Source organism: Scyliorhinus torazame, chromosome 27 (assembly GCF_047496885.1).
Source record: "Scyliorhinus torazame isolate Kashiwa2021f chromosome 27, sScyTor2.1, whole genome shotgun sequence".
Taxonomy (NCBI): domain Eukaryota; kingdom Metazoa; phylum Chordata; class Chondrichthyes; order Carcharhiniformes; family Scyliorhinidae; genus Scyliorhinus; species Scyliorhinus torazame.
The window spans coordinates 33,476,635-33,497,150 of NC_092733.1; the positions used below are offsets into that span (position 1 = coordinate 33,476,635).

Genomic DNA, 20,516 nt, shown 5'->3' on the forward strand with positions numbered 1-20,516 from the left:
CTGGGAGTGGGATAGTAAACATTGAGATTATCTATCGATAGTGAGTGAAGTTTCTCTGGGAGTGGGATAGTAAACATTGAGTTTATCTATCGATAGTGAGTGAAGTCTCTCTGGGAGTGGAATAGTAAACATTGAGTTTATCTATCGATAGTGCTAAAGTCTCTCTCTCTTTTGGAATGAGCATCTCTTGGTTATATCCTTGATTAACATTGTTTGGGATTCTCCATTCCCGCAGCCGGCCATTGTGGTCACACCATCGGTAAACTCGCGCTTGTCGGCGCGCTGCCCGCGAGCCGGAGGATCCCGCCAACGCCGAATCCCACAGATTATGCTTTGACCCCAATATTAATCTTTCTTGTTTGAATCCAGCACCGCACTGCCCTCCTGTCCCCCACCACCATCCATGGTTAAACCACGTTTGTTTGTGACTTGCTGTATTCATCATCCAGATCCATCTCCAGTCTCCTCAATGACTCAGGTCATTCAGCAGCTCTGTATTGGGACTGGAGAACATACACAGACCTGAGCCCATGTTTAAAAACAGTGATACACCTCTCAGCACAGTCTAAATACTAATTCATACCTGACTGCTTACCGGAGCCTCAGGAGGTGTTCCCGTGTGAGCTGGAGGAGGTTCTGTAAGCTTGCCTGTTGCTCAGTGTTGAATGCTATTCATGGCAGCCTCTGACTACTTATAAGGGAAACGGACTGGACCAGAATTCTGATTTGCTCCCTGGAGAACAAAGCTTACCCAATAGTCTGGCTGGAGGGGGAAATGTGATTGTGCTTGTGTCATGTGCTCTGCATTGGGTAATGTAATCCAGCCCCTGTCACTCACAGTCCCAGTTTCTGGCAAAGTGCTTGTCCTGTTTCGCAACATTCTTCACATTCATTGAACCAACCGGCCCGACATAGATTCCAACCACAAATCTAAACCTGATCAAAACAAGTTTTTAATTGTCACCTATGTCGTGTTGGGTGTTCCGACACACAAACGAACCAACACAGTTGTAGATGGTACAACGCTGTTTTATTATTCTGTACAATAATAACTATTAACTTCTGGCTGTGGTTCGTGCTTCACCAGCTAACCTGTGGACCCAGCCCTAGCACTATCTTAGAGGGGCACTCAGCACATGGTGTATGTCTGAGTGGCGCGCTGTGAGCTCTGTGCCCTGAACTATCTCCTGGTAGAATGAGCGGGAACTGTGGTGTTCCCTGTTTTATAGTGCGTGTGCTCTCACTGGTAATTGGCTGCGATGTTGTGTGTGTGTTGGTTGGTCCAACTACCTGTCCATCAGTGTGTGTGTGATTGCACCATGATATGTTAATGTGGATATCATGACATCCCCCCTTTTCACAAGGATATGTGCCTATATGGTAATGAATATTGGTGTGTACTGAGTGCGGCTGAGTATGTGTGTGCAATATTTACAACATGTACATGAGGCTAAACTATATACATAGGAAGGTGTCGGGTGCAACAGAGCAACGAGGTTGTACCACGAACAAAACAAATGCAATCATCAAATATCAAAAGAGAACTCCTGAAACGACAAGAAAGAAACACATTAACAGTATTGCACAACAATGCAGTGAGTCCAATGTGCAAACAGGCTCCTAAGTCCAGTCTATTAGGTGGGCGACAAATTCGGGTTGACCGTCAGGGTGGCACACCATTCATCGCCCGGATTAATGCTGTGCACTGGCATCGGCTGGTGGGTCCGACTTGGGGACATCCGGTTCCTGTCTATTACCACGACGCGGAAGGGTTCCCGGTCGTCGGTATCACCGGTCTGCACGTCGTCAGGGTAGACTCGGTGTATGGGGGCTGAATGGCCCGCACGTCCCTGCGAGGCTGGCGGAATTGCGGAGAGTTGGCAGGTTGAGCTGCTCGACAGCAGGCAGCGTAGTGGCCCATCCTGCCACAGCGGAGGCATTGTCGCGCTTTGGCTGGACATTGCCGCTTTAAGTGTGCAGATCCACAGTTGGCGCACGTCGTGATGTCATGTCGTTCGTTGCGCTACCCTGCATGCGCGGTGCGGTCCTGTGTAGAGCGCGACTGCGCATCACTTCCCTCTGCGTCGACGTCCCCTCTTCTGGGGCGTACAAGCGCGGGAGGCCTTGGAAAGCGCGCAAAATGGCTGCCCTCGTCCGGGCCGCGGGCCGGGAGGAACGCGATCGACTGGACCCGCTCGGCCTCGTAGGACCCCTGCCGCGCCGATTCGGCCGCCTGGAATTGGGAGTACCGGCTGGTCGCGTTTTCGTGGAGGACGCAGGTTTCGATGACGGTGGCTAGGGTGAGGCGCTTTATTTTGAGGAGCTGCTGGCGTAGGGTGTCCGAGGTGTCCCAAAAACTATCTGATCCCGAATCATGGAGTTGGAGGTGGCCTCATAGCCGCAGGACTGCACGAGGATACGGAGGTGTGTTAGATAAGATGGAAAAGGCTCAGCCTTACCCTGCAGGCGCTGCTGGAAGAGGTACCTCTCGAAGCTCTCATTAACTTCAACGCTGAAGTGTTCCTCAAATTTTAGAAGGACCGTCTTGTATTTTGTCTTGTCCTCGCCTTCCGCGAATGCCAGGGAGTTGTAGATGAGGATGGCGTGTTGCCCTGCCGTGGAGAGGAGGAGGGCCATCTTCCTGGTGTCCGATGCATTCTCCCTGTCTGTGGCTTCTAGGAAGAGCTGGAAGCGCTGTTTAAACAGCTTCCAGTTGACGCCAAGATTTCCAGCGATTCGGAGCGGCTGCGGCGGGCTGATGATGTCCATGGCGCAGGATGGCGGATCTCTGAAGAGGTGCAGGTAGGTCTCACAGTCGCTGGCGAGTTTCCAGACCTGGTATCATGTCGTGTTGGGTGTTCCGATACACAAACAAACTTGTTCAATAATAACTGTTAACTTCTGGCTGTGGTTCGTACTTCACCAGCTAACCTGTGGACCCAGCCCTAGCACTATCTTAGAGGGGCACTCAGCACATGGTGTATGTCTGAGTGGCGCGCTGTGAGCTCTGTGCTCTGAGCTATCTCCTGGTAGAATGAGCGGGAACTGTGGTGTTCCCTGTTTTATAGTGCGTGTGCTCTCACTGGTGATTGGCTGCGATGTTGTGTGTGTGTTGGTTGGTCCATCTACCTGTCCATCAGTGTGTGTGTGATTGCACCATGATATGTTAATGTGGATATCATGACAACCTATTGTTGATGTGGATTGGGGATAACCCAGCCCTGATAAATGTCTTGAACATCTGGAGATTAGTCCATGGTGAGTCTGATGGTGGAATGGAACTTATTGAACTCACTGTGTCGTCGTTTCAGTGAGTTTTCGCCATGGGTACAAAGGAAAAAAATGTCATCGATGTATCTGGTGTATAAAGTCGGTTGAAGGTTCTCTGTGCGCAGAAGAAGTCTTGTTCGAACTTGTGCGTGAAGATGTTGGCGTATTGAGGTGCGAATTTGGTCCCCATTGCTAGTCCGTGTGCCTGGCGTCTTGTGTGGCGTGAGGTCGAGACGTTTTACCGAGGGCTGTACACGTCCGAACCCCCCACACCTACGGGACATGTTCGCAGACTCACTAGCGAGGCACATCCTGCCTCCTATGCAGCTCAGACACATCATTCCGTACATGAAAATAAAACACATCGGGCAGACACAAATACCCAATGTAAATACAGAGACACAGGCATCGGGTGAAGCACACGGAGTGTAGGACTGCTCAGTAGAGAAGATGTGTGGAGAGATCAGGTCAGTCCATAAGAGGGTCATTTAGGAGTCTGGTTACAGCGGGGAAGAATCTGTTTTTGAAGCTGTTAGTGCGTGTTCTCAGAGTTTTGTATCTGCTGCCAGATGGAAGAAGTTGGATTATATTTGGATTATATTTATATTGTAATGGTGGAGCAGACTCGATTGACCAAGTGCCCTAATTCTGCTCCGATGTTGTGTGGTCTTATGGAAGAGTGAGTAAGCTGGGTGGGAGGGGTCTTTCATTATGCTGCCCGCTTTCCCCAGGCAGCGGGAGGTGTAGACAGAGTCAATGAATGGGAGGTGGGGCCCTGGTATTGGGAACACGGAGGAGGTGTTGTTGTTTATTCTTACCGATTGATGTCTATGGATCAGAACGTTGAGGATCCAGTTGCAGAATGAGGAGCCATATCCTAGGTTTTGGAATTTTGATTTGAGCTTGGCTGGGATTATGGTGGTGAAGGTGGAGTTGTAGTCAATGAATAGGTGTCTGATGTAGGAGTCCTTGTTGTCGAGATGCTCCAGGGATGAGTGTAGGGCCAGGGAGATGGTGTCTGCTGTGGACCTGTTGTGGCGGTATGTGAATTACAGTGGATCTAGGCATTCTGGGAGTATGGAGTTGATGTACCTCATGACCAACCTCGCGAAACACTTCATTACGATCAATGTAAAGGCCGCTGGACAGTAGTCATTGAGGCACGTTGCCTGGTTCTTCTTTGGCACCGGTATGATGGTGGTCTTCTTGAAGCAGGTGGGGACCTCGGAACGGGGTAGGGACAGGTTGAAGATCTGTGAACCCATCTGCCAGCTGGCCTGCACAGGTCTGAGTGCACGCCTTCCGAGAGTTCACTTTCAAGAAGGCCGATCTGACTTCGGAAGCTGTGATGGTGAGTATGGGTGTGTCCAGGGCTGCTCGGGCAGTTGACAGCGGTTTGATGGTTTCCTGCTCGAACCGAGCATTGAATTAATTGAGTTTATCAGGGAGGTGTGCACTGCTGCTGGTGTATTATGGACTGTATCATGGAGTTCACCTGACCCACAACTTTTAATAGATTGTGGTATGGGGCGCACACGGCCCACTCTACAGGTGTACAGCAGAAATGGGAAATGATTTTTTAAGCAAAATGAATTCAAGTTAACCTTTTTGAAACAAACAGTGAACATCGTAGCAACCATTAATTCAAATGCAACCCCCAAACAATATAACACTAAGTCATCTGTAAGCTCTCCTTTTAACATCCAGAAGACTTAAAAAAAATCTAGTGCCAAACCCAGTGACCTTGCTGACCAGTATTCCCGGAGGGTCAGGCTACTATACTGTTGTTGATCTGTGCCCGGCATTCTTCCCGGTCCCCACACATCAGGACTCGCAATTTCTGTCTGCTTTTACCTACCGTGGCCAGCAGTGTACCTGGACTAGATTACCCCAAGGATACATTGAAAGTCCGACAACATTCTCCCAATGCCTAAAAAGAGATTTGGAAGATATACCCGCAGGGTCCACCCGAATTCAACATGTCGATGAACTACCCATAGCGTCACCCAGTAAAAAGGCTTGTGAAACACGGTTTGGTAGTTCTATTACGCGCCCTCACAAGAAAGGGACATAAAGTATCAAAAGCAAAATTGCAATTCGTATCAGAAAGGGCCGATACCTGGGCCGTGAGCTTTTCCAGGACACCAGCCGGCTATCCCAAGATAGATTGGAGCCATGTGCTCAGCCCCATTCCCGGCGACTAACAGGGAAATTAAACATTTCCTTGGGATGAAAAGTCACTGTCGCCAGTGGATAGTCAGTTTCACTCCTCTCTTGGATCTTGTCCTGACAGCGCGACCTGAAGCCTTAACGTGGACCAAAGACACACAATTCCTTTCTGGCGTTGAAACAGACTCTGACTGTCATGATATACATCAGCATATCATGGTGCAATCACACACACACTGATGGACATGCAGTCGGACCAAGCAGCATACACAACATCGCAGCCAATCACCAGTGAGAGCACACGCACTATATAGACGGGGGACAGGAGAGTTCCCGCTCATTCCAGCAGCAGCCAGCACAGAGCACAGAGCTCACAGCCTGCATCACAGACATTCACCCTGTGCTGAGTGCCTCACCCAGCTAGTGATAGGACAGGGTCCACAGGTAAGCTGGTAATGCAGATCCCCACGTTTACAGTATGTTATTACAGTTGAGTAGTTAATAAAATAGTGTTACCCCCATCTCCAGCGTGTTGGCCTGTTTGTAGACCAGAACACCCAACTCGACACTGACCTCTGCCCCGCTTTCGGCCTCCGAGACTACGCCAGACACTGTCATCTTTTCGTACAACCCAAATCCGGGTTCGCCCAATCTGCGCTCACCCAGGATCACGGAGGCAAACAGAGACCAGTCGCTTATTTTAGCATTCAATTAGAGGCCATGGCGAGAGGCCTGCCCGGCTGCTTGTCAGCCCTAGCCGCTGCAGATTATGCAGGACAACAAGCCCAGGTGATCACCCTGAATGACCCAGGCCGCTCTACATGTGCCCCACTCACTGGAAATTCCCCTCACTAAATGCGCAACCCAGCACCTGACTCCAGCACGGACAATTAGGTCCCAAGTAGAACTTGTGACAAACACTAACCTATCTATTAAACAATGTACAACCCTTAACCCTGGTACCTTACTACCCAACACTGAAGATGGCACACTGTTGTGAGACGGTTACCCACCTAGTAACGCGCAGACCTCAGTCAGGTCTCCCTGACCAACCCAGAGTGGGTCAGCGCTCAGAAATCACAAAGGGAAATGCTGCTCTGGCTATGCTATTGTGTCCCCCCCCATGGAACCAGAGAGGCAGACACTCTTCCAGATAATCTTTCAGCACAGCAAGCTGAATTGTTGGATTGGATTGGATTGGATTGGATTTGTTTGTTGTCACGTGTACCGAGGTACAGTGAAAAGTATTTTTCTGCGAGCAGCTCAACAGATCATTAAGTACATGAGAAGAAAAGGGAATAAAAGAAAATACATAATAGCATGATCAGCTTGTCATTTAACCCCTTCCTGCTCCCTGGCCAACTTTACCAGGGGACGACTTACCAGGGGTAAGCCATGGGGTACAGGTCCCTGCACAGAGTCTGTCCTTGTTGCTCAGAAGGGAAGGGGGGAGAGGAGTAGAGCATTAGTCATTGGAGACTCCATAGTTAGGCGGATAGATAGGAGATTCTGTGGGAACGAGAGAGACTCGCGGTTGGTGTGTTGCCTCCCAGGTGCCAGGGTGCGTGATGTCTCGGATCGTGTTTTTGGGATCCTTAAGGGGGAGCTGCCCCAAGTCGTGGTCCACATAGGTACCAACGACATAGGTAGGAAAAGGGATAGGGATGTAAGGCAGGAATTCAGGGAGCTAGGGTGGAAACTTAGATCCAGGACAAACAGAGTTATTGTCTCTGGGTTGTTACCCGTGCCACGTGATAGCAAGACGAGGAATAGGAGGGAGAGGAGTTGAACATGTGGCTACAGGGATGGTGCAGGAGGGAGGGTTTCAGATTTCTGGATAATTGGGGCTCATTCTGGGGTCGGTGGGACCTCTACAAACGGGATGGTCTACACCTGGACCAGAGGGGTACCAATATCCTGGGGGGCAAATTTGCTAATGCTCTTCAGGAGGGTTTAAACTAGTTCAGCAGGGGCTTGGGAACCTGAATTGTAGCTCCAGTATACAGGGGGTTGAGAGTAGTGATGTCATGAGTAAGGTTTTAAAGTTGCAGGAGTGTACCGGCAGGCAGGAAGGTGGTTTAAAATGTGTCTTCTTCACTGCCAGGAGCATCCGGAATAAGGTGGGTGAACTTGCGGCATGGGTTGGTACCCGGGATTTCGATGTTGTGGCCATTTCGGAGACATGGATAGAGCAGGGACAGGAATGGTTGTTGCAGGTGCCGGGGTTTAGATATTTCAGTAAGCTCAGGGAAGGTGGTAAAAGAGGGGGAGGGGTGGCATTGTTAGTCAAGGACAGTATTACGATGGCAGAAAGGACGTTTGATGAGGACTCGTCTACTGAGGTAGTATGGGCTGAGGTTAGAAACAGGAAAGGAGAGGTCACCCTGTTAGGGGTTTTCTATAGGCCTCTGAAAAGTTCCAGAGATGTAGAGGAAAGGATTGCAAAGATGATTCTGGATAGGAGCGAAAGAAACAGGGTAGTTGTTATGGGGGACTTTAACTTTCCAAATATTGACTGGAAACGCTATAGTTAGAGCACTTTTGATGGGTCTGTTTTTGTCCAATGTGTGCAGGAGGGTTTCCTGACACAGTTTGTATATAGGCCAACGAGAGGCGAGGCCATATTACATTTGGTACTGGGTAATGAACCAGGACAATTGTTAGATTTGGAGGTAGGTGAGCACTTTGGTGTTAGTGACCACAATTCGATTACGTTTACTTTAGTGATGGAAAGGGATAGGTATATACCGCAGGGCAAGAGTTATATCTGGGGGGAAAGTTGCCACCCAGGTTGATAGGGTTGTGAAGAAGGCCTATGGAGTGTTGGCCCTTATTGGTAGAGGGATTGAGTTCCGGAGTCAGGAGGTCATATTGCAGCTGTACAAAACTCTGGTCCGGCCACATTTGGAGTATTGCGTACAGTTCTATAGGAAGGACGTGGAGGCTTTGGAGCGGGTGCAGAGGAGATTTACCAGGATGTTGCCTGGTATGGAGGGAAAATCTTATGAGGAAAGGCTGATGGACGTGAGGTTGTTTTCGTTGGAGAGAAGAAGGTTAAGAGGAGACTTAATAGAGGCAGACAAAATGATCAGGGGGTTAGATAGGGTGGACAGTGAGAGCCTTCTCCCGTGGATGGAAATGGCTGGCACGAGAGGACATAGCTTTAAACTGAGGGGTAATAGATATAGGACAGAGGTCAGAGGTAGGTTCTTTACGCAAAGAGTAGTGAGGCCGTGGAATGCCCTACCTGCAACAGTAGTGAACTCGCCAACATTGAGGGCATTTAAAAGTTTATTGGATAAACATATGGATGATAATGGCATAGTGTAGGTTAGATGGCTTTTGTTTCGGTGCAACATCGTGGGCCGAAGGGCCTGTACTGCGCTGTATCGTTCTATGTTCTATGTTCTATTAAAAGGCAATTATGATGCGATGAGGTGAGACTTAGGATGCATCGGATGGAGAGGAAACCTGCAGGAGATGGGCTCAATGGAAATGTGGAGCTTGTTCAAGGAACAGCTACTGCATGTCCTTGATAAATATGTACCTGTCAGGCAGGGAGGAAGTGGTCGAGCAAGGGAACCGCCGTTTACTAAAGCAGTCGAAACACTTGTCAAGAGGAAGAAGGAGGCTTATGTAAAGATGAGACATGAAGGTTCAGTTAGGGCGCTCGAGAGTTACAAGTTAGCTAGGAAGGACCTAAAGAGAGAGCTAAGAAGAGCCAGGAGGGGACATGAGAAGTCTTTGGCAGGTAGGATCAAGGATAACCCTAAAGCTTTCTATAGATATGTCAGGAATAAATGAATGATTAGGGTAAGAGTAGGGCCAGTCAAGGACAGTAGTGAGAAGTTGTGCTTGGAGTCCGAGGAGATAGGAGAGGTGCTAAATGAATATTTTTTGTCAGTATTCACACAGGAAAAAGACAATGTTCTCGAGGAGAATACTGAGATTCAGGCTACTAGACTAGAAGGGCTTGTGGTTCATGAGGAGGTGTTAGCAATTCTGGAAAATGTGAAAATTGATAAGTCCCCTGTGCCGGATGGGATCTATCCTTGGATTCTTTGGGAAGCTAGGGAGGAGATTGCTGAGCCTTTGGCTTTGATCTTTAAGTCATCTATGTCTACAGGAATAGTGCCAGAAGACTGGAGAATCACAAATGTTGTCCCCTTGTTCAAGAAGGGGAGTAGGGACAACCCCAGTAACTATAGACCAGTGAGCCTTACTTCTGTGGTGGGCAAAATCTTGGAAAGGTTTATAAGAGATAGGGTGTATAATCATCTGGAAAGGAATAATTTGATTAGAGATAGTCAACGCTGTTTTGTGAAGAGTAGGTCGTGCCTCACAAACCTTATTGAGTTCTTTGAGAAGGTGACTAAACAGGTGGATGAGGGTAAAGCAGTTGATGTGGTGTACATGGATTTCAGTAAGGCGTTTGATAAGGTCCCCCACGGTAGGCTATTGCAGAAAATACGGAGGCATGGGATTTAGGGTGATTTAGCAGTTTGGATCAGAAATTGGCTAGCTGGAAGAAGACAAAGGGTGGTGGTTGATGGGAAATGTTCAGACTGGAGTCCAGTTACTAGTGGTATACCACAAGAATCTGTTTTGGGAAAACTGCTGTTTTTCATTTTTATAAATGACCTGGAGGAGGGCGTAGAAGGATGGGTGAGTAAATTTGCAGATTACACTAAAGTCGGTGGGAGTTGTGGACAGTGCGGAAGGAGGTTACAAGTTACAGAGGGACATAGATAAGCTGCAGCGCTGGGCTGAGAGGTGGCAAATGGAGTTTAATGCAGAAAAGTGTGAGGTGATTCTTTTTGGAAGAATAACAGGAAGACTGAGTACTGTGCTAATGGTAAGATTCTTGGCAGTGTGGATGAGCAGAGAGATCTCGGTGTCCATGTACATAGATCCCTGAAAGTTGCCACCCAGGTTGAAAGGGTTATTATGAAGGCATACGGTGTGTTAGCTTTTATTGGTAGAGGGATTGAGTTTCGGAGCCATGAGGTCATGTTGCAGCTGTACAAAACTCTGGTGCGGCCGCATTTGGTGTATTGCGTGCAATTCTGGTCGCCGCATTATAGGAAGGAATGTGGAAGCATTGGAAAGGGTGCAGAGGAGATTTACCAGAATGTTGCCTGGTATGGAGGAAAGATCTTATAAGGAAAGACTGAGGGACTTGAGGCTGTTTTCGTTAGAGAGGAGAAGGGTAAGAGGTGACTTAATTGAGGCATACAAGTTGCTCAGAGGATTAGATAGGGTGGACAGTGAGAGCCTTTTTCCTCGGATGGTGATGTCGAGCACGAGGGGACATAGCTTTAAATTGAGGGGAGATAGATATAGGACAGATGTCAGTGGTAGGTTCTATACTCAGAGAGTAGTAAGGGTGTAGAATGCCCTGCCTGCAAAGGTAGTGGACTCACCAACACTAAGGGCATTAAAATGGTCATTGGATAGACATATGGACAATAAGGGAATAGTGTAGATTCGCTTTAGAGTGCTTTCACAGGTCGGCGCAACATCGAGGGCCGAAGGGCCTGTACTGCGCTGTAATGTTCTATGCTCTATATTCTAATCCTGTGCTGGGGGTGTTTGATGGGGACAGTGTCGAGGGAGCTTTACTCTGTATCTAACCCCGTGCTGTACCTGTCCTGGGAGTGTTTGATGGGGACAGTGTAGAGGGAGCTTTACTCTGTATCTAACCCCGTGCTTTACCTGTCCTGGGAGTGTTTGATTGGGACAGTGTAGAGAGATCTTTATTCTGTGTCTAACCCTGTGCTGTACCTGTTCTGGGAGTGTTTGATTGGGACAGTGTAGAGGGAGCTTTATTCTGTATCTAACCCCGTGCTGTACCTGTCCTGGGAGTGTTTGATGGGGACAGTGTAGAGGGAGCTTTACTCTGTATCTAACCCCGTGCTGTACCTGTCCTGGGAGTGTTTGATGGGGACAGTGTAGAGGGAGCTTTATTCTGTATCTAACCCCGTGCTGTACCTGTCCTGGGAGTGTTTGATGGCGACAGTGTAGAGAGATCTTTACTCTGTGTCTAACCCTGTGCTGTACCTGTTCTGGGAGTGTTTGATGGGGACAGTGTAGAGGGAGCTTTACTCTATATCTAACCCCGTGCTGTACCTGTCCTGGGAGTGTTTGATGGGGGCAGTGTAGAGGGAGCTTTACTCTGTATCTAACCCCGTGCAGTCCCTGTCCTGGGAGTGTTTGATACGACAGTGTAGAGGGAGCTTTATTCTGTATCTATCCCCCTGCTGTACCTGTCCTGGGAGTGTTTGATGGGGACAGTGTAGAGGGAGCGTTACTCTGGATCTAACCCCGTGCTGTCCCTGTCCTGGGAGTGTTTGATGGGGACAGTGTAGAGGGAGCTTTACTCTATATCTAACCCCGCGCTGTACCTGTCCTGGGAGTGTTTGATGGGGACAGTGTAGAGGGAGCTTTACTCTGTATCTAACCCTGTGCTGTCCCTGTCCTGAGAGTTTTTGGTTGGGACAGTGTAGAGAGATCTTTATTCTGTGTCTAACCCTGTGCTGTACCTTTTCTGGGAGTGTTTGATGGGGACAGTGTAGAGGGAGCTTTATTCTGTATCTAACCCCGTGCTGTACCTGTCCTGGGAGTGTTTGATGGGGACAGTGTAGAGAGATCTTTATTCTGTGTCTAACCCTGTGCTGTACCTGTCCTGGGAGTGTTTGATGGGGACAGTGTAGAGAGATCTTTATTCTGTGTCTAACCCTGTGCTGTACCTTTTCTGGGAGTGTTTGATGGGGACAGTGTAGAGGGAGCTTTACTCTAAATCTAACCCTGTGCTGTACCTGTCCTGGGAGTGTTTGATGGGGGCAGTGTAGAGGGAGCTTTACTCTGGATCTAACCCCGTGCTGTCCCTGTCCTGGGAGTGTTTGATGGGGACAGTGTAGAGGGAGCTTTACTCTGTATCTAACCCCGTGCAGTCCCTGTCCTGGGAGTGTTTGATGCGACAGTGTAGAGGGAGCTTTATTCTGTATCTATCCCCCTGCTGTACCTGTCCTGGGAGTGTTTGATGGGGACAGTGTAGAGGGAGCTTTACTCTGGATCTAACCCCGTGCTGTCCCTGTCCTGGGAGTGTTTGATGGGGACAGTGTAGAGGGAGATTTACTCTGTATCTAACCCCGTGCTGTATCTGTCCTGGGGGTGTTTGATGGGGACAGTGTAGAGGGAGCTTTACTCTGTATCTAACCCTGTGCTGTACCTGTCCTGGGAGCGTTTGATGGACAAAGGAGAGAATTTTTTAAAAAGGGAGCATATAGGAGGTGAACAAGCAGGGAAGATGTTGCTTCTGGTTAAAAGACAAAGTGAGGTTAATAATCCAGGAATGTTGTTGATTAAATAAATTCCAACGTGTCCAGTTCCTGTTCATAAATTTGGATTGGATTTGTTTGTTGTCACGTGTACCGAGGTACAGTGAAAAGTATTTTTCTGCGAGCGGCTCAACAGATCTAATTGATGGTAATTGTGCGGAATGTTGTCTAACCATCGCAGAGGAATGTAAAGAAGCAAGTTAGAACACGGATAACACACGGACCCTGTGACTCAGAATCAGCCCTCCCCCACCCGTTGAGCGGGCACGCCTGCACAGTGCGGCCCCATTGTCAAAAATCTGCTTGGAGCCTTTTTGAGGCTGCAGCAGCCGCCATTGTTAAAAGCATAAGTTGGGGGAGAATGATGTGATTGGTTGTGTTCTGAACTTTGATGCTGATGAAGTGGAAGTCTCTTACAGCTTTAACTTCAACCAAGAGGTGGCAACTTTCCTCACCTTGGTTTTTAAACATTCCAAAACAAAGTGCCTGCAGGTCGTATTTGGAAGCTTTGTCAATTAATTGATTTTTAAGTGTCTTATATTTTTTAACATTTTTAATTGTAATGTTTGGGTGAAATGTGGTGAGCCTCCAATTTCTAGAGGATGATAACATATTCATTTTCTGCATTTTTTTCCTGTTAAATTTTATCAAATAACCCCCCCCCCCCGCCCCCCCCCCCCCCCCCCCACCGCCGATCAACCATCACCCTTCTTAGGCCAGCCTCCAGCCCGCCCTCGGGTGTCCACCATCATCGACCTCCTCTTTGTCTCCACGCGCCAGTCCCTCCCCTGTCAGCAGAACAGTTCTCAGAACAAAACAACAATCCCGACCCCCCGTAACAAACAAATTACTTGCTCGCCCCCCACTGCGATTCCGTGAGCCAGCCCGCCCAGCTAGCCTGGTAGCCCCTGGCCATGGCGCCAAGCATTCTACCCCCCACTGATCTCCCCCCCCCCCCCCCGCCCCCCGCCGTTCGAACATACATAAGCAAATTACAATCCCCAACAAACCCAAAGAAGAAAATTCCACTCACCATCCCCCAATTAAAACAAAGTTAACCCACAGACAACTCTGAGCAATGGCCCAAAACTTGGTACAAAACCAATCCATACAAAACCCAAAAGAAAAGGCAGCACGGTAGCATTGTGGATAGCACATAGAACAATACAGCGCAGTACAGGCCCTTCGGCCCACGATGTTGCACCGAAACAAAAGCCATCTTAACCTACACTATGCCATTATCATCCATATGTTTATCCAATAAACTTTTAAATGCCCTCAATGTTGGCGAGTTCACTACTGTAGCAGGTAGGGCATTCCACGGCCTCACTACTCTTTGCGTAAAGAACCTACCTCTGACCTCTGTCCTATATCTATTACCCCTCAGTTTAAAGTTATGTCCCCTCGTGCCAGCCATATCCATCCGTGGGAGAAGGCTCTCACTGTCCACCCTATCCAACCCCCTGATCATTTTGTATGCCTCTATTAAGTCTCCTCTTAACCTTCTTCTCTCCAACGAAAACAACCTCAAGTCCATCAGCCTTTCCTCATAAGATTTTCCCTCCATACCAGGCAACATCCTGGTAAATCTCCTCTGCACCCGCTCGAAAGCCTCCACATCCTTCCTATAATGCGGTGACCAGAACTGTACGCAATACTCCAAATTAGGCCGTACCAGAGTTCTGTACAGCTGCAACATGACCTCCCGACTCCGGACTCCCGACTCAATCCCTCTACCAACAAAGGCCAACACTCCATAGGCCTTCTTCACAACCCTATCAACCTGGGTGGCAACTTTCAGGGATCTATGTACATGGACACCTAGATCCCTCTGCTCATCCACACTTTCAAGAACTTTACCATTAGCCAAATATTCCGCATTCCTGTTATTCCTTCCAAAGTGAATCACCTCACACTTCTCTACATTAAACTCCATTTGCCACCTCTCAGCACAGCTCTGCAGCTTATCTATATCCCTCTGTAACCTGCTACATCCTTCCACACTATCGACAACACCACCGACTTTATTATCGTCTGCAAATTTACTCACCCACCCTTCTGCGCCTTCCTCTAGGTCATTGATAAAAATGACAAACAGCAACGGCCCCAGAACAGATCCTTGTGGTACTCCACTTGTGACTGTACTCCATTCTGAACATTTCCCATCAACCACCACCCTCTGTCTTCTTTCAGCTAGCCAATTTCTGATCCACATCTTTAAATCACCCTCAATCTCCAGCCTCCGTATTTTTTGCAATAGCCTACCATGGGGAACCTTATCAAACGCTTTGCTGAAATCCATATACACCACATCAACTGCTCTACCCTCGTATACCTGTTCAGTCACCTTCTCAAAGAACTCAATAAGGTTTGTGAGGCATGACCTATCCTTCACAAAGCCATGCTGACTATCCCTGATCATATCATTCCTATCTAGATGATTATAAATCTTGTCTCTTATAATCCCCTCCAAGACTTTACCCACTACAGACGTGAGGCTCACCGGTCTATAGTTGCCGGGGTTGTCTCTGCTCCCCTTTTTGAACAAAGGGACCACATTTGCTGTCCTCCAGTCCTCTGGCACTATTCCTGTAGCCAATGATGACATAAAAATCAAAGCCAAAGGTCCAGCAATCTCTTCCCTGGCCTCCCAGAGAATCCTAGGATAAATCCCATCAGGTCCCGGGGACTTATCTATTTTCAGCCTGTCCAGAATGGCCAACACCTCTTCCCTACGTACCTCAATGCCATCTATTCTATTAGCCTGGGGCTCAGCATTCTCCTCCACAACATTATCTTTTTCCTGAGTGAATACTGAAGAAAAATATTCATTTAGTATCTCGCCTATCTCTTCAGACTCCACACACAATTTCCCATCCCTGTCCTTGACTGGTCCTACTCTTTCCCTAGTCATTCGTTATTCCTGACATACCTATAGAAAGCTTTTGGGTTTTCCTTGATCCTTCCTGCCAAATACTCCTCATGTCCCCTCCTTGCTCGTCTTAGCTCTCTCTTTAGTTCCTTCCTCGCTACCTTGTAACTATCCATCGCCCCAACTGAAACTTCACACTTCATCTTCACATAGGCCTCCTTCTTCCTCTTAACAAGAGATTCCACTTCCTTGGTAAACCACGGTTCCCTCGCTCGGCACCTTCCTCCCTGTCTGACCGGTACATACTTATCAAGAACACGCAGTAGCTGATCCTTGAACAAGCCCCACTTATCCAGTGTGCCCAACACTTGCAGCCTACTTCTCCACATTATCCCCCCCAAGTCACGTCTAATGGTATCATAATTGCCCTTCCCCCAGCTATAACTCTTGCCCTGCGGTGTATACTTATCCCTTTCCATCATTAACGTAAACGTCACCGAATTGTGGTCACTGTCCCCAAAGTGCTCTCCTACCTCCAAATCCAACACCTGGCCTGGTTCATTACCCAAAACCAAATCCAACGTGGCCTCGCCTCTTGTTGGCCTGTCAACATATTGTTTCAGGAAACCCTCCTGCACACACTGTACAAAAAACGACCCATCTATTGTCCTCGAACTATATCTTTTCCAGTCAATATTTGGAAAGCTAAAGTCTCCCATAATAACTACCCTGTTAATTTCGCTCTTATCCAGAATCATCTTCGCCATCCTTTCCTCTACATTCCTAGAACTATTAGGAGGCCTATAAAAAACTCTCAACAGGGTGACCTCTCCTTTCCTGTTTCTAACTTCAGCCCATACTACCTCGGAAGAAGAGTCCCCATCTAGCATCCTCTCCGCCACCGTAATACTGCTCTTGACTAGCAGCGCCACATCTCCCCCTCTTTTGCCTCCTTCTCTGAGCTTATTAAAACACCTAAACCCCGGAACCTGCAACATCCATTCCTGTCCCTGCTCTATCCATGTCTCCGAAATGGCCACAACATCGAAGTCTCAGGTACCAACCCATGCTGCCAGTTCCCCTACCTTGTTTCGTATACTCCTGGCATTGAAGTAGACACACTTCAAACCACCTACCTGAACACTGGCCCCCGCCTGCGACGTCAAATCTGTGCTCCTGACCTCTATACTCTCATTCTCCCTTACCCTAAAACTACAATCCAGGTTCCCATGCCCCTGCTGCATTAGTTTAAACCCCCCCAAAGAGCACTAACAAATCTCCCCCCCAGGATATTTGTGCCCCTCAGGTTCAGATGTAGACCATCCTGTCTGTAGAGGTCCCACCTTCCCCAGAAAGAGCCCCAGTTATCCAGAAATCTGAATCCCTCCCCCCTGCACCATCCCTGTAGCCACGTGTTTAAATGCTCTCTCTCCCTATTCCTCATCTCACTATCACGTGGCACGGGCAACAACCCAGAGATAACAACTCTGTTTGTTCTAGTTCTGAGCTTCCATCCTAGCTCCCTGAAAGCCTGCCTGACATCCTTGTCCCCTTTCCTACCTATGTCGTTAGTGCCAATGTGGACCACGACTTGGGGCTGCTCCCCCTCCCCCCTAAGGACCCGGAAAACACGATCCGAGACATCACGTACCCTTGCACCTGGGAGGCAACATACCAAACGTGAGTCTCTCACGCTCCCACAAAATCTCCTATCTGTGCCCCTGACTATATAGTCCCCAATTACTAATGCTCTGCTCCTCTCCCCCCTTCCCTTCTGCGCAACAGGGACAGACTCCGTGCCAGAGGCCCGTACCCCATGGCTTACCCCTGGTAAGTCTTCCCCCCCACAAGTATCCAAAGCGGTATACTTGTTTCTCAGGGGAACAACCGCAGGGGATCCCTGCACTGACTGCTTTTTCCCAGTCCCTCTTACAGTTACCCACCTATCTCCAATCTTTGGTGTAACTAATTCCCTGAAACTGCTATCTATGACCCCTTCTGCCTCCCGAATGATCCGAAGTTCTTCCAACTCCAGCTCCAGTTCCCTAACTCGGTCTTGGAGGAGCTGGAGATGGCAGCACTTCCTGCAGGTAAAATCAGCAGGGACACTAACTGCATCCCTCACCTCAAACATCCTGCAGGAGGAACATTGCACTCCCTTCCCTGCCATTCCTCTAACTTTCTACCAAGATCTGGCTAACAACTAAATTACATTTTTTATAAAAAATAATAATAATATAATAAAATATGGTACTTACCTCACACCAATGGGTTTTATTATTAGGTTAGAGGAGGAGGGCGGGTGGGAGACATTACACGTGTAGTGTCTCGGGTTTCCTCTCCACCAGAATTTATTGGTGAGGGTCTTCCCAGACGTCCGCGGGTCGACTTCCTGTTCCCGCCTAAAACACTAATTTAAAAAAAAAAGAAAGAAAAATTCTCAGCTCCTGCTGAAATTGACTAACCAGCCAGCTCCACTCCCGCCAAAATCGACTGGCCTGGCCCTGCAAAGACAAGTGCTTTTAAAGGACAGACTTACCTCCCAGCAGCCACTTCCGCAATGCTCCCGCTGAAACTGACTCACCAGCTGTTCTCCCGCCAAAATCGACTGGCCTGCCCCTGCAAAGACAAGTGCTTTTAAAGGACAGACTTACCTCCCAGCAACCACTTCCGCAATGCTCCCACTGAAACTGACTCACCAGCTGTTCTCACGCCAAAATCGACTATAGTGAGTGAAGTCTCTCTGGGAGTGGGATAGTAAACATTGAGTTTATCTATCTATAGTGAGTGAAGTCTCTCTTTGGGAGTGGGATAGTAAACATTGAGTTAATCTATCTATAGTGAGTGAAGTCTCTCTGGGAGTGGGATAGTAAACATTGAGTTTATCTATCTATGGTGAGTGAAGTCTCTCTGGGAGGGGGGTAGTAAACATTGAGTTTATCTATCTACAGTGAGTGAAGTCTCTCTGGGAGTGGGATAGTAAACATTGAGTTTATCTATCTATAGTGAGTGAAGTCTCTCTCTGGGAGTGGGATAGTAAACATTGAGTTTATCTATCGATAGTGAGTGAAGTCTCTCTGGGAGTGGGATAGTAAACATTGAGTTTATCTATCTATCGTGAGTGAAGCCTCTCTCTCTGGGAGTGGGATAGTACACATTGAGTTTATCCAACTATAGTGAATGAAGTCTCTCTCTGGGAGTGGGATCGTAAACATTGAGTTTATCTATCTATATTGACTGAACTCTCTCTGGGAGTGGGATAGTAAACAATGAGTTTATCTATCTATAGTGAGTGAAGCCTCTCTCTCTGGGAGTGGAATAGTAAACATTGAGTTTATCTATCTATAGTGAGTGAAGTCTCTCGCTGGGATTGGGATAGTTAACATTGAGTTTATCTATCTATAGTGAGTGAAGTCTCTCTGGGAGTGGGATAGTAAACATTGAGGTTATCTATCTATAGTGAGTGAAGTCTCTCTCTGGGAGTGGGATAGTAAACATTGAGTTTATCTATCTAAAGTGAGTGAAGTCTCTCTGGGAGTGGGATAGTAAACATTGAGTTTATCTACCGATAGTGAGTGAAGTCTCTCTCTGGGAGTGGGATAGTAAACATTGAGTTTATCTATCTAAAGTGAGTGAAGTCTCTCTGGGAGTGGGATAGTAAACATTGAGTTGATCTATCTATAGTGAGTGAAGTCTCTCTGGGAGTGGGATAGTAAACATTGAGTTTATCTATCCATCGTGATTGAAGCCTCTCTCTCTGGGAGTGGGATAGTAAACATTGACTTTATCTATCTATAGTGAGTGAAGTCTCTCTGGGAGTGGGATAGTAAACATTGAGTCTATCTATCTATAGTGAGTGAAGTCTCTCTCTCTGGCAGTGGGGCAGTAAACATTGAGTTTATCTATCTATAGTGAGTGAAGTCTCTCTCTGGGAGTGGGATAGTAAAGATTGAGGTTATCGATCTTAGAACATAGAACATAGAACAATACAGCGCAGTACAGGCCTTTCGGCCCACGATGTTGCACCGAAACAAAAGCCATCTAACCTACACTATGCCATTATCATCCATATGTTTATCCAATAAACTTTTAAATGCCCTCAATGTTGGCGAGTTCACTACTGTAGCAGGTAGGGCATTCCACGGCCTCACTACTCTTTGCGTAAAGAACCTACCTCTGACCTCTGTCCTATATCTCTTACCCCTCAGTTTAAAGTTATTTCCCCTCGTGCCAGCCATATCCATCCGCGGGAGAAGGCTCTCACTGTCCACCCTATCCAACCCCCTGATCATTTTGTATGCCTCTATTAAGTCTCCTCTTAACCTTCTTCTCTCCAACGAAAACAACCTCAAGTCCGTCAGCCTTTCCTCATAAGATTTTCCCTCCATACCAGGCAACATCCTGGTAAATCTCCTCTGCACCCGCTCCAAAGCCTCCACGTCCTTCCTATAATGCGGTGACCAGAACTGTACGCAATACTCCAAATGCGGCCGGACCAGAGTTCTGTACAGCTGCAACATGACCTCCCGACTCCCGACTCAATCCCTCTACCAATAAAGGCCAACACTCCATAGGCCTTCTTCACAACCCTATCAACCTGGGTGGCAACTTTCAGGGATCTATGTACATGGACACCTAGATCCCTCTGCTCAGCCACACTTTCAAGAACTTTACCATTAGCCAAATATTCCGCATTCCTGTTATTCCTTCCAAAGTGAATCACCTCACACTTCTCTACATTAAACTCCATTTGCCACCTCTCAGCCCAGCTCTGCAGCTTATCTATATCCCTCTGTAACCTGCTACATCCTTCCACACTATCGACAACACCACCGACTTTAGTATCGTCTGCAAATTTACTCACC

At 47.9% G+C, this 20,516-nt stretch overlaps 1 protein-coding gene across 5 annotated transcripts in view; it reads right to left on the reverse strand.

Annotated features, from left to right (window-relative positions):
* Positions 1-20,516, reverse strand: part of LOC140403345 (oncoprotein-induced transcript 3 protein-like) — a 162,189-nt gene that overhangs the window by 89,364 nt on the left and 52,309 nt on the right. Inside the window, exon 1 of one of the 5 annotated variants that reach the window (XM_072491241.1) lies at positions 596-695. The exons of 3 other annotated variants lie outside the window; for them this stretch is intronic. The gene's annotated coding sequence lies outside the window, so the exon portion shown is untranslated. Of the gene's footprint in view, positions 1-583; positions 696-20,516 lie in introns of those variants that run through there. One more of the 5 variants, XM_072491240.1, reaches the window with a different exon arrangement.